General features: G+C 35.8%; 1 protein-coding gene across 3 annotated transcripts in view; it reads left to right on the top strand.

The window, feature by feature from the left end:
* TRPC6 (transient receptor potential cation channel subfamily C member 6) overlaps positions 1-14,265 on the top strand; it is a 114,857-nt gene that overhangs the window by 20,391 nt on the left and 80,201 nt on the right. The gene's annotated exons all lie outside the window — the stretch shown is intronic.

Below are 14,265 nucleotides of genomic sequence, written 5' to 3' on the forward strand. Positions count from 1 at the left end.
AAAATGTAAAGAAATGGGTGTCTTTGATTGAATGAAGTATTGCCTTGCCTTGCCTTGCCAGAAGATTTGTCCTATGTGAAGGAAAGAATTGTGGCTTCCTCACCACTGTGTTCCTCTCACCCTTCAGTACTTAGTTACGTGGGAGGTGTTGAGTAAAGACTTGCTGAGTGCACATCAACATTAGGCTGCTTTGTTTATTACATGTTCTCTGGGTTCTTACTTTTCTCTTCCCTTTTCTGCCCGGACAAGAGCCTCATCCTGAGGAAATAGTAGATGCTCAATAAACATTTGTGGATTCATTGACCGATTATGAAAGGAGCCATAGGCTGGTGTCAGGAATTGGAGTCAAGTAGGAATTGAGAACTTGGTGGTGTCTTTGCTATGGAAGAAGGGAAATAGCCACTGCTTCTATTCCTGGACAGTGAGAAAGGGGAGAGTATCCTTTGCTGTGAGAAATATGGAGTTAGAGTCAAGAGAGAAGTCTCTGATTAACCAGTATTTGTCTCTCCATTATCTGAACTCATGCTGTTTGACTTTTTTCCCCTTGTATCTTCACTAGTGTATAATCTCAGTGAATGAGGGACTTGGAGACCTTTTCTACTATATTCCTAGTGCCTAGAATGGCACCTCTCTCATAGCAGACAATCAATCAATATGTTTCGAATAAACAATTGAATAATGTGTCAATTGAGATTTACTAAAGCCTGAAAGGAGTTTTGACGTGTGGAAAATTTTTTACAATAATTAATGTTTTAATTTTATTAATTTACATTGAGTTGCAAAATTTAAACCCTAGTGTTTCTCAAGCTTTTATTTTTAAAAAAAATTTATTTTGTTATAATTGACATATAATATTATATTAGCTTCAAGTGTACAGCATGATTTGATAAGTATATATATTGCAAAAGGATCACAGTAAGTCTAGTTAACATCCATCACCACAGTTACAAATCTTTTTTTCTTAAAAATCTATTTTTTTAGCAACTTTCAAATATATAATACAGTATTATTGACTATAGTCACCGTGCTGTACATCACATCCCCAGGACCTATTTATTTTAGAACTGGAAGTTGGTACCTTTTGATCCACTTCACCCATTTGCCCACCCCTCACCCCCCACCAGTGGCAACCACCCGTCTGTTCTCTGTCGCTATGAGTTTGGTTTTTGTTTTTGTTTTTTGATTCCACTTATAAGTGCAGCAGCCTGTGTTTTAACAGGCTCTCCAGGTGATTCTAATACATGCTAAATTTTGAGAGCTACTACCCAAGAGAAAATTTTACCCATGTGCCCCAGAATATACATACAGGAATGTTCGAAACATTGTTTCTAATATTGAACAATTATGCAACATTACTGAGAAGAAATTGTAGGCTGCCTGTAGGCCTGCGGAGTTTGAAAACAAATTAACAGCAGAGGGTATTAGCAGAGCGGAACCACTCAATTTCCCTCACATTAGATTCCTGATTGGGGTGCGGGGTGCGGGGGAGTTCCTTGGACCCTGGCAGTGTGTGCATGGATAGACATTCTCCATTTCTATAGCTCCATTCAGTAAACAGTATATGTTTGCCCTCTTTTCTCAGGCCAGGCCACCTTTTCCTTACTCTAAATGTACAAGTAGAAAGTGGAGTAAAGAAGGTGAATACTGAATATGAACCTAGCAGGGCATCCCTAGGCAAAAGCGTGAAGAGGCCCGATCTGCTCTCACCTTCGCTCTCCATCCTCTCCATGCTCACCTCCTCCTAGGCTGTGCTTCGCTTACTCAGTTATGCCAGAACCTGTCTCTCCTCCCGTCCTGTCCTCCTCTCTCCTCCTCCCTCCAGCTTCATTTCCATATATCTCATCTTCACCAACCTCACTCCATTCATATTTGACTTTTAAAATTCATTAATTCAACAAATGTATGGTGAACACCTGTTATGCAGTGAACTGTGTACTAGGAACAAGAAGTTAAAAAGGTGAACGAGACATACATGATGCTGGCTTATGGAGTTGAGATTTTAGTTATGGAGATAACCAATTATCAGCTTTAAAATTCTGTAACGTTTTCCTACCGAAAGTCTAATCACCCTTCCATTCTCCTTACAATTAATTTTCCTGATACATCAGCCCACCCGCACATCCTTGTAGGCACATGGGGACGAAGAGAGGCATCATAGTATCCTCCGCATTTCGTACAGCATCTGGTCCAGATGAAACCCTCACTCCATGTTTAACGACTGCCTGACTCAACGTGTTCTTGTCCTTATTCCATTCCATTCCCTTATTCCATTCCAGTCTCTGTTGTACTATTATTATCAGTTTCTAACACAGCACTGTGGAATAGAACTTTCTGCAGTGGTGGAAGAGTTCTATATCTGCCCTGTCCAATATGTCAGCCACTGGTATTGAGGTCTTGAAATGTGATTAGTGCAACTGAGAAACTGAATTTTTAGCTTTATTTAATTTTAGTTAATTTGAATTAAAACTTAAATTGCTACTTGTGGCTAGAGGCTACCATATTGGACAGTGCTGTTCCAACACCTTTACACAGGTTAGTTTTCCAGATTTCTGGCAGAGGACACTTTAATAAAAAACATACTATGTGGGGGACATTGTCTTGAGCATTTTACACCTCTTAGTTCATTTAAACCTCACTATAACCCTATGAGGTAGGGTTTAATGGACATCCTTGCAGTTTAAGATGACACGTTTAAAATAAAATTCTCTCATAATGACGACTTGAACCGTGCCACTCAGTGGGAGAATCAACAGAACATGTAGGGTCTTATTTGGAATTGACCTTCTTTAATTTTGTTCCTATTTATTTTTAAATTTTCTTTTTGTTTCATTGGAAAGATAATCTCAGGTTTAAGCAAGTTTTACAAGTTGCTTTGTTGTCATAAAACTGAATGTGTACACAAAAAGGTGGTTTTTTTGTTTACATAGATTTTTTTATGAAGTTATTATCGATGTGACCTTTTCACAACCACTCAAGTGGAGTCTTTTATCATAAATACCCAGAAGGCACAGCCTATTTTTATTTTTATTTTTCCTATGAGCCACTTCAGATGCTCAGCACATCCCAGCCCATCCTCTCCTTGCCTCTCCTTCAGGACCCACACCTACTCTCCCCGCCATACCCATGGTCACACAGCATACCTTGCAGGCTCCAACTGAACCAAATTTACCTTTCCCAGAGACCACACCTCCACCCACTGTTACCTCCGTATAGATTAGGAAATATAAGCTGACACATCTAAAGTAACTTTCCCAAAGTCACACATAGGTAATTGTCAGACCTGGGATTCAAACCCAAGCAGTCTGACTCCAGAGTCTATATTCTAAATCCTTACTCTGTACCCTCTAGTAAGATATTTTTAATACCCACTTCCAATATCATAATCCAAAGAGTCAAAAACAAGGACAAAGGCACATTTCTTACTACATTTCAACTCAAAATAGTAGGTAGCTACCTACATACGGGTATGAATTGCATTATTTAATTATGCAAACTAGGATTTTTGGTAGGAGTATCTGGGACAAAATTTAAACCACTTATTCTAAAATTTCAGGTTGTACAGAAAGAAGCATTTTCATGAAAGGAGTAAAAAGGAAAGAGAAGAGAGAAAGAATTTTAAAACACATGATTTGCAAAGGGATTTACCCTGGCAACATTTTGGGGCTCAGGATGAAGTCATAGCTTCTTGAATTTAGGGAGTGCCCCAAAATGATCATTACTAAATATATGATGGCTCATTCACATCCTAACAAATCCCTTGAAATTGGGTGATTTCCCCTGGTTTCTTCCCTTCCTCTTTGTACCTTTTCCTTTTTCAGTTCTTTATTTTTAAATTTCTTACTTTTCTTCCTCTTCTATGACCTGACCTATCCATTTTCAGGAGGGTTAGAGGAGAAAGAGAAATCAGAATTAGGAACCACTCATAGTCCAAGCAGATTTGGAATTTTAGTATCTCAAGATGTTTATTTCACCAAAGGTTCACTTCACTCATCTTGGCAACTGAGGCCATCTTTTTGTGATGTTATGGTATATCTTAGACATTTGTGAGGTGTGCCCCAGGCAACTCATTAATAACGAGAGTTAAAGGACCAACATCTTAAAGGAATTTGCTTTTTTTTTTAAATTAAATTTTAGGGGACTTAAGGTAATCCCTAGAATCCCCTGATATTGACATGCCTTTTCATATGTTTTCCTGAGTGGAAGAGAGAGAGGAGTGACGCTTGTGTATAACCCAGCCTGTACCATCTATATCCAGTCCAAGGAAGCTTCTCTCCCTTTTGATATTCACCAGCTCAGGTGTAGAGTGGAAGGATAAAGGGATGAGAGCCACTGATCTCGAATGTACTCAAGAGTCTGCATGAAAGTTAAAAGAAAAAAAAGGGGGTGGTGGTTCTGAGTAAATAAAAGAGTTGGCATGAAGCTCATGCATACCATTTATGAGTGCTCATCTGAACCTAAATGAAAGACATATTGTATGTATTTGTAATGAGTTTGATCCTTTACTTTTAGCCTATGGTGTATCAGAAACAACAAATGAGAAGGGGGAGACAGCACTTGAGACTTCTTACTTTTCTGTCAATTACTTTCAATTTGCCTAACAGGTTTATATCAAAAAAGATGAGTTACTCAAATAGAATATTATTAGTGTAGGAGGAAAAGTCCCACTTATAGCATTGATATTTTATTGGCATCATGGTTTAATCGTTGACATTTATAATGCTATCCTTGAGTCATCAAAAGAAACTTAAATTGAGCATTCTGAACATAATTTAAGAAAGGGGAGATGTATGCAATGCATTTTAGAAAGATTTTAAATCTAACATAGTTAACAAAAATGTTCATGCTATAAGACGTGGGTGTAAACTGTAACGTTCCCTTATGTGGATTAGTTTGTTGATGCCAATCAAATGCAATCTGAGGCCTTACTATGGGACAACTCGATATACTGGCTTCTACAGACTGACTTCCTCCTTCCTTCTCCAACATCATCTCTCCTCACCTTCTTCCCAATTTTTGTGCTCTCACAATAAATGTACTGATAATTTTGACTGCTGTGCCTTTCTTTAGGCTATTCACTCTGCCTAAATTACCCTTGTCTCCTTTTTTATCAGGCACACCCCTTCAGAGGCTCCTTCCCTGAACCCTCCTCTCCACTCCAGGCTGGAGTTGCTTCACCTCAGAGCTCTTGTCATGTTCTGAGCAGATCTCTTTCATTCCTTTTACAACACCATAGTTCAGTGATTCATTCCTGCATCTGCTGTATGGGACTTTTGGGTATTCAAGGGCAGGGGCTAGGGCTTAGTTATTACTTGCTAGTTGCAGAACAGTGTGTCATATACAATATCTAAAAATATCTGAGGCATGGAAGGCTGGTTGAATGAATCAATCTTGCCAACTCAAATGTCTAGGCAAGTCATGAAAACAAATAAAGCAAGTCTGATATAAAGGCTGGGGGTGTTGGGATGTAGTGACCTTGAGAAGATGCCCTATGTAAAAATGGCAGTCTCCACTTAGCCCTGGTCAATTGCTACCATGAGGCACTAGAGTTCTGTGTTCCTAAATCCTCTGGTTTTTAAAGAGAAGCCAGAAGTAAGATTTTATATGTGCAATGTCCTGGTTTTTAAAACATCAAATGGTCCAAAAGGACTATAGATCAGATCTAACTCCCAGACTGACAATTTTTAAAGATTTAGAATGAATAAAAGGTCAGTTTCCATGAAACCTTAATTAGAGGTTGAATAAATTTTGCTTGCTAATATACCACTGTAATGAAACCTACCACTCTACTGATCAAAAAAAAAAAAAAAAAAAAAAAAGAATGTTATTATATCTTGGTGGCATATAGGTTTTAATTTTTATTTCTCAACTTGGACTTAACAGATGTTACTTTTCCACAAGATGGCTAGATGTTGCTGTGAAAAAGAACTGTAACAAAAGAGTGAATTGATGCTTTTAGAGAAATAAATCTTGAAAAATCACTGTAATAAAAATACCTCCAAATTATCAAGAAATTCTGTTAACTCCCTGGTAAACAAACAGTTCACCTTTACTTAAAGGTACATTCATGATATTACGATTTTTAAGTTTTATTTACTCTGTTGAAATCTATAAAGATAATTTCATGGAAAACCACTCTCTGGGGAATAACTGGGCTAGTGCTCCTCAAAGTTTTATGAATAAAATTTTATTTATATAAAATTTTCAACCTTTTATATCCCCAACCACAGGGAAAAAAAATGGCTGGTTCTCATAGAAATCTGGTACAGCCCACTGTAAGCACAAATATTCTTTGACATCTGTTTTACATTAAAAGTTTGCACCTTATTCCATAATGTTCCCATGTTTATCTGAAAATAGCTTTCCACCACCCCTTCTTCCAAAAGGATGTCATATGTTTATCTATAGCTTTGTGTGCTGTTAGGTCTTGTCACATGCTCAGTGGTACTCATACAGGATGGGGGAAAGCCAATGATTCACATCAGTGACTATGAGCAAAAAAAATGTCAACTCAACCCCTTCCCAAACTCAGACCATGAGCAAATACACTGAGCACACAGGAACTTCCTAGACAGGAAAAGGTAGTTAGGGGAGCCAAGAGGAAGCCTTTTTAAAGTAATAGAATACAAGGAAGGTCCCTTTCGGCATGGTGAAAGAGTAGGATGCAATATGGCAATTTTGAAGAGAGAGGTATTTGGAACGGAAGAAATAAGATGGAGCCGCCCATATGTTCCACTACCAGTTGACACCAAGCATAAAGCATCCTGCTTTGAAGAATAGGTGCAGAAAGCTGATTTCACCAACAAGAGAGTCAGTTGTATCACCTAGTGAATACACACTCCACGTCCATAACCAGTCACAGAGAAAGAACTCGAAAGCCTGAACTCTCCTGTCCTCTGCAGTATCTCTACAGCCTAGCACAGGGCTTGTCACAGTGAGGGCTCAGTGAATATCAGGTCACACTGTGCTAGCACTGAAAATCATAAACAGTAGGAAACGAGAGGAAGTAAACACTAATGCAGCCTGAAGCAACTAAATATGTGGAATAGAATCTTTGTGGCCTGTTTTAAGACTGAAGTACAGAGAACAAGACACACTTAGGCCAGTGAGGGGACAGAGCAGGAGGACTAGTGCCCACACCCAGGGTAGAGAAATAGGACTGGTGTCTCTTGAGGGAATAGCCAATTCTGATAGCTGGGCCAGCTGCTATCTGTCTGAGCTTGGAGATTAAAATAAATTTCTTTCATTTTTAGTTAATAAGTAATTTTTTTGATTGGTTGTATTTCATTTTGGTTTTAAATTTTTCATCACTGTTTGGGTGAGACCAGAAAAGGATGCAGTGAGGCAAATAACTTGTCTTTCTTGTTGCCTGGCCCTGGGCAGCTACCAGCTGAAATTGACCAGGGCACAGAGGTTACTGTAGAGGTCAGTTTCTCTCCTTGTAGCCAGGAAGACCCCCCATATACCCAATCCATATATACTTCATACTTAGAGTCATACAGGCATGGGAAACATGAAGGATTCCAGCATACTCAGGCTGTTGCTTATTCTCTTAATAGGTTAACTTTCCATGGTTGCTCAACTTTCAGATAAACTTAGGTGTCTAGTTAATATACTAAGCATAAAATAAATGCAAATGAAAGTTTAAAAGCATGAATATATGCAAATCAAAACTTTTTTTGTACAGCTTCTCTGAAACTGACCCCTCAATAATAATAAAAAAAAGTAAAAAGGAACAATTTCCACTTTCAGTTCTTCCTGTTGAAATGACAGTACATGGTCTCATACATCCTTTCCATTGCATATACTGGTCTGTCTGCCTGAAGTGCAAACTGTCTTCCTTCCTCTTCACTTAGAGAACCTCTTTCCATCTTATCAATGTACTTTAAAATCACCTCCCTGTGAATTCAGCTCCAACTCAGGCTGAGTTCAGTGTGTCTGTTTCTGTATTTTCATGTTCATTATATAAACTTCTAGTGTAGCATTTAAGCCAAATATGAAAAATGCTCACATGAACATTTTTCCCACTGAAGTATGAACACTTACAACAGCTTCCAGGACAGAGCAGAAGTTTACAAAATACTTCTTGTTTGCAAGTGTCTTATTTTCCTTTGTGTACATCCTTTTACTATGGGCTTCTCATTTGGAACATGACAAATGTTAAGTGAATTTCGGTGGAGAGAATGAAGTACGGGTGTATTTACTCTTCTAGAACTAACTATGGGAGCCAAAGAAGACATGAATACAATAAAGGAACTTTTCGATACATATGTGATAGAATATTTTATAATTCTTAGTGGACCTGATACAGTGTATGCTGAGATCTCAGCAGGAGAGCTGTTTGAGAAGGGAAGAAAGCCGGAAGCTATTAGGAACACGGTCTAGGTTGATTCTAAAGTTTTGATTAGAAGTCTCGATTATAATGTCCAAAGGCATGGGACCAAATTACTTTGTTTAGGTGAACATCGGCATCCAAAAGGATCTGTTCTAACAGGTGGGTGAGACATTTAGATTCATCCTATGGTGTCATCTTAATTATTATTATTTTTTTATTATTTATGTATTTATTTATTTTATTTTTGGCTGCATTGGGTCTTCATTGCTGCCTCGAGCTTTCTTTAGTTGCCGCGAGTGGGGGCTACTCTTCGTTGCGGCACACGGGCTTCTCATTGCCGTGGCTTCTCTTGTTGTGGAGCATGGGCTCTAGGCATGCGGGCTTCAGTAGTTGTGGCATGTGGGCTCAGTAGCTGTGGCTCACAGACTCTAGAGCGTAGGCTCAGCAGTTGTGACGCATGGGCTTAGTTGCTCCACGGCATGTGGGATCTTCCCAGACCAGGGCTCGAACCTGTGTCCCCTGCATTGGCAGGCGGATTCTTAACCACTGCACCACCAGGGGAGTACCTTAATTATTTTTTATTCATCCAATTTGAAATGAGATACCAACTCTAAAAAAGATTCAAGGAGAGGATTACAAAGCCTAGTTGGGGAGAAACATAAGAACAAAAAAAGGCTGTATCAGGGTTGGCAAATGTGGAATAGGTTATAGGGAAGAGTATAGCTCAGGGGGAATTTGGTTTCTGTACCAGGCCTGTTTCAATTCTTAACTTCACAGGCTAGAGTAATTGCACTGGTCAAGACTAGATCAGGTTCATGGTGTTGAGCACCAGCTGTTGAGTCAGGCATGCAAAGAAGGGACTAACTGCCTCTTTTTTGATTACATTCCACCCCATAGCTCTTATCTTACTTCCCATTAATACCCTACTTCCTGTTTTCTGCAAAACCAGACTTTAAGGAAGCTTCTCTTTTCACATTAACTGAATACAACTTAGTTTCTTCTCCATTTTCAGGGAAAAAAAATGATTTCCCAGTCCTGATATTTTCATTTCATTTCTGCCACTTGAAGCAGAAATCCACACTGGATAAAGTCCAACAATATTTGTAACTATCATTCTTGTTCATGCAATAACGTTTACACATATGTTTTTCTAGGCACTGCCTAGAACCCAGAATTAGACCTGATCCTCATTTATTGGGGAAAGATAAATACTCAGTACTAATACAACATAATAATGTAGGAATTGTAGAGGAAATATGCAGAGTTTGAGACACATAAGCAATTAGACAGAATTTTTAAAAATTGAGTAATCTGAGGGCTAAGACAATTTCTTTTAGAATTTGTGGTTGGAGTATTGACCACTGCTCTCTTTCTGTTTTGGGCAACAAATAAACAAACCTAAATGGAAAGAAGAGAAGATGTCTCAAAGCAAAACTTGAAGTTTCTGGCTCACTGCCTTAGTATCTGTTTTGTGCCAGAATAGATTGACTAAAGTTTTATTATTTCATCCAAATGTTTCCTGGACCATTTTGGTTCTTGATATAAACCACCAAGACAGAAGGTGACAAAAATATTTAGAGCCAAGTAATTTTGGAAAATTCTACCTCATGTGGCTTTATTATTATTTTTTCAAATATAGGTCATTTTGTGTTTCAAATATGGGTTATGTTGATTTCTCTTTATCATCTATTTCTTTTGTCTCTTACAGCAAGGGGTAGCTAGCTGCACATTGGAAAATGTGCAGTGAGTGGCCCTGGCTTCATTTAGTTAAAGGCAATCAAAACCAACTAAGTCCTGCAAATACTTTATAAATTGTAAGTAAATTGCATGATCTTACTGATGTCCAGTACTGCGAAGGGTCTGAGATTTTACTTCACTTGCAAACTTACAAGATGGCCTCTCATAGCTGCATGGATACTGGTAGAAGACACAAACCTCCTGGGTCAGAGATAAAGGACAGTTTATTACCCTAGCAGTAACAGTGGCCAGAGCATTCTCATTTTTGGATTGGTTCCCCAAGCTGCAGTTTCCACAAGGAGACATGAGAGGTCGAGATGGTGCTGTACTCACAGTGAGTTGCATTACAAGAGAGAAACTCTGAGTTTAGGGAACCTAAATCTTTTGAAATGGGCAATAACCATGACTGCCCTTGTGCTCTGGAGAAATACACCATTTCTGTCTTCCAAGGCTCTTTGCTATTCTAACATCCTTGGAGTTACAGTTTAGAGCAAAGGACAATCATTGCCACACACATAAAATATGTAGAAACTCTAGACTTATCTGTGAATAATTGGATTTTAAGAGCCTTTTTAAGTCAATAATTGGTAGAGACAATATATTGGAGGAAAAGGTGATTTTAAAATTATTTGTAACTACAGAAAAATATTACAGACTTATGACTGTATAAGGAAGTAGTGAAAAGCAATTTAACTTAGGTTTGAAAATATTGTCAGGTTTTTCTAAATGTTATTTCTCAGGAGAGCAATTTAAATAACATTACTCATTTTTCAATAAGAGAATTTATGCTCCCACAAGAAAAATAGTTTAAATGGTCAAATCTAACATATTTTAGGCTTTCTTTTTGACAAACTGTTTATAATTTTTTTTTTTTAATATTGTCACCCTAAATTGGCCATAAATATAGTTTACTCTAATGCTTTAAAGTTTGTCATGCTTAATGAGTGCCAATTCATGATATTCAGTTAGTCCTTTTAATTCATTTAGTAGTTTCACTGAATGTATTTACTGATTAAATGTTAAATACTCATTTTGAGGACGCTAGAAATTGAACTATTTTTTATAGAAGTATGTTGACTTGAAAATATGTTCTTATATGGAGAAGCTATTTTCTGATTACTAAAGTACAGAAGCATTTTCTCCAAGAAAACTAGACTGTAGAACTTGACTACTTTGTCCTAAATACTTACATATTTAGAGTCATATAACTGCTCTTAATGAAAATGATTGTTTTAACTTTGGCTAATGCAGCACCAAAAATTAAGTGTTTCATTTTTAAATCACATGGTTCAATTTCTTTTTAATATTACAATCCAATAAAATGTAGGAATCATCTCTTATCCCACAACAATGTTAAGTGAACCTAGTGAACACATAATTTAGCCTGTGTATTATTTTTTAAATAAAAATGAAACATCAACATGAAATATTAAAAAGTACTACATTTGATCCAAACACATTTTTCTAAATTTTGAAAGTTTATACCACCTGCTCTGCATGTATCACATACATTTTTACTTAATCTGTTTGTGTTTTATGATGTATCACCTTATAAAGTCTCTAAGAAACATTTACATAAACAATAATATAGTATTCAACTGCCCTTTGTCATTTTTTTATTAGTGCTTATGGCATATACTATAAATTTAGCAATTGAAAATAATTTTTCTTCTTTCTTTTTGTTGCTTAAAAACACTACTCTGTGTTTTAGGGTTATAAAAATTATTATCATTAGTTGCACAAATATTTTCATAACAGCATTAATAGAAGTCAAATTAAAATTAAGAAAAAGTATCAATACATCTGAACTCTAACAAATCAAAATATAATTCTTTTAGTTACCTTCATGTACCTATGCATATATATGTATTATTTTCCATCATAGTATATAACTCTGAACTTTCTAAATGTAATTAGTATTATACCAATTTTTTCACATGTATGATATGTATTTTTTATAATAGTTATGTTGAAAGTCACATAAAATTCTACTGAGGAACTTTTTTATTAAAGAATTAATTATTATATGATTAATTATTTCCTTATTGTTGGACACTTGTAAGTTGATTCTAAATTTTTGTTCTTATGCATAGTATTTTGAAAACCATCCAACATAACATTTTTTTCCTTTAGACTTTTTTTTTAGACTAAATTTCAAGAAGGAGAATTCTAAAGCACAAAAACTTAATATATGTTCATGATTCTTAGACCATATTATTAAATTATTTTCCAAAAAGGTTTTTCCAATTTCTGTGTCATCAGTAAAAAGGGATGATACAAATTTCACTTCAGTCGTATACCTTTGGTGATATCATTCTTTTTATTGGTAATTTAGTATATGAAAAATAATACCTCATTTTAGTTTTAATTTGCTTTTATTTATTAGTTGATTGACTGTTTTTCCAAATTTGCTTGGCTTGTAGTATTTTATAATGTGTGAATTGTATTTCTGTGAATATTGTCTATGTATTTATTATAGTCATTATTATTCTCCTCAAAATTTTATATAAGCTCTTTTCAAAATATAGTAACTAACCCTTTGCTGTCTTATTCAATATAGTGTTTTTCTTTCTACCACTTTCTTTTTACTGAATTTATTTTATTATAAACATTTAAAACTTTCTTTTCATTATGGTCTCTTCTATTTCATCAAAGTTTATTAACATAAGATCTGATAAATATTAAATTCCTTTTTATTGTCCTTGTTTGCTATTTTCTTGGGTTTGTTTTTATTTAGTAAACTAAATAAAACTCATGTAAATATTTTTTCACATATAAGTTTTTTAGTTATATGGTATTATATGAAATGTAAGTAATATAATTATTTTTCCTTATAGCTGATTTATTATCCTCACATAATTTCTTTTTCAAAAAACTAATTTTTTTGCTGTGGTAAAATACATATAACATAAAACTTACTGTCTTAAACATTTTAAAGTGTACAGTTGAGTGGTATTAAGTACATTCATATTGTAGTGCAACCACCAAACATTCCAGAACTCTTTTTATCCTGCAAAACTGAATTTCTGTATCCTTTAGAAAATAACTCCCATGACTCGCTCCCCCCAGTCCCTGGCAACACTCTATTTTCTTTCTTCCTTTTTTTTTTTTTTGTAATCTCCCGTTTTTTCCACTCTCCAGCCTCTGGTAAATCACCATTCTACTCTCTCTAACTATGCATTCAGCTTTTTAAAATAATATGTTCCACGTATAAGTGGGAACATGGATTTTGTCTTTTTGTGTCTGAATTATTTCACTTAGGATAATGCCCTCAAAGTTTATCCACGTTGTTGCAAATGACAAGATTTTGTTCTTTATTAAGAGTGAATACTATTCCTCTCTCTCTCTCTCTCTCTCTCTCTCTCTCTCTCTATATATATATATGTCTTTATTCATTTGTCTGTCAATGGACATTTAGTTTGTTTCCATATTTTGGTTATTTTGAATGATGCTGTAATGAATATGGGAATGCAGATATCTATTCAAGATATTGATTTTATATTCTTTGGATATATATCCAGAAACGGGATTGCTGGATCATATGGTTTTTCTACTTTTAATTTTTTGAGGAACCTTCATACCGAATTCCATATGGCTGTACCAATTTTCATTCCCATCAGCAATGTACAAGAGTTCCCTTTTCTTCACATCCTTGAGAACTTTGTAAACTTTTTACTTTTTAGTAATAGCCATCCTGACAGGTGTGAAGTGATATCTTATGGTTTTGGTTTGCCTTTCCCTGATGAGTAATGATGTTAGGCATCTTTTCATATACCTGTTGGCCATTTGTATGTTTTCTCTGGGGAAATGTCTACTCAGGTCCTTTGACCATTTTTTAATCGGATTGTTTTTTCCCCTTCTATTTAGCTGTAAGAGTTCCTTATATATTTTGGATGTTATATACTCTTATCAAATAGATAACTCAAATATTTTCTACCATTCTGTAGGTTGCCTTTTCATTTTGTTAACTGTTTACCATACAGAAAGTTTTTTGTTTGACGTAGTCCTATTTGTTTATTTTTGCTATTGTTGCCTGCTCTTTTGCTGTCAGATCTAAAGGGTCCTTGCCAAAGCAAATGTCAGGGAACATTTCCCCTATGAGTCTTTCTAGGACTTTATTTCTCAGGTCTTATGATTAAGTCTTTAACCATCTTGAGTTGATTTTTGTGTTGTAAGATAAGGGTCCAGTTTCATTC

Source organism: Eschrichtius robustus, chromosome 11 (genome assembly GCF_028021215.1).
Source record: "Eschrichtius robustus isolate mEscRob2 chromosome 11, mEscRob2.pri, whole genome shotgun sequence".
NCBI lineage: Eukaryota > Metazoa > Chordata > Mammalia > Artiodactyla > Eschrichtiidae > Eschrichtius > Eschrichtius robustus.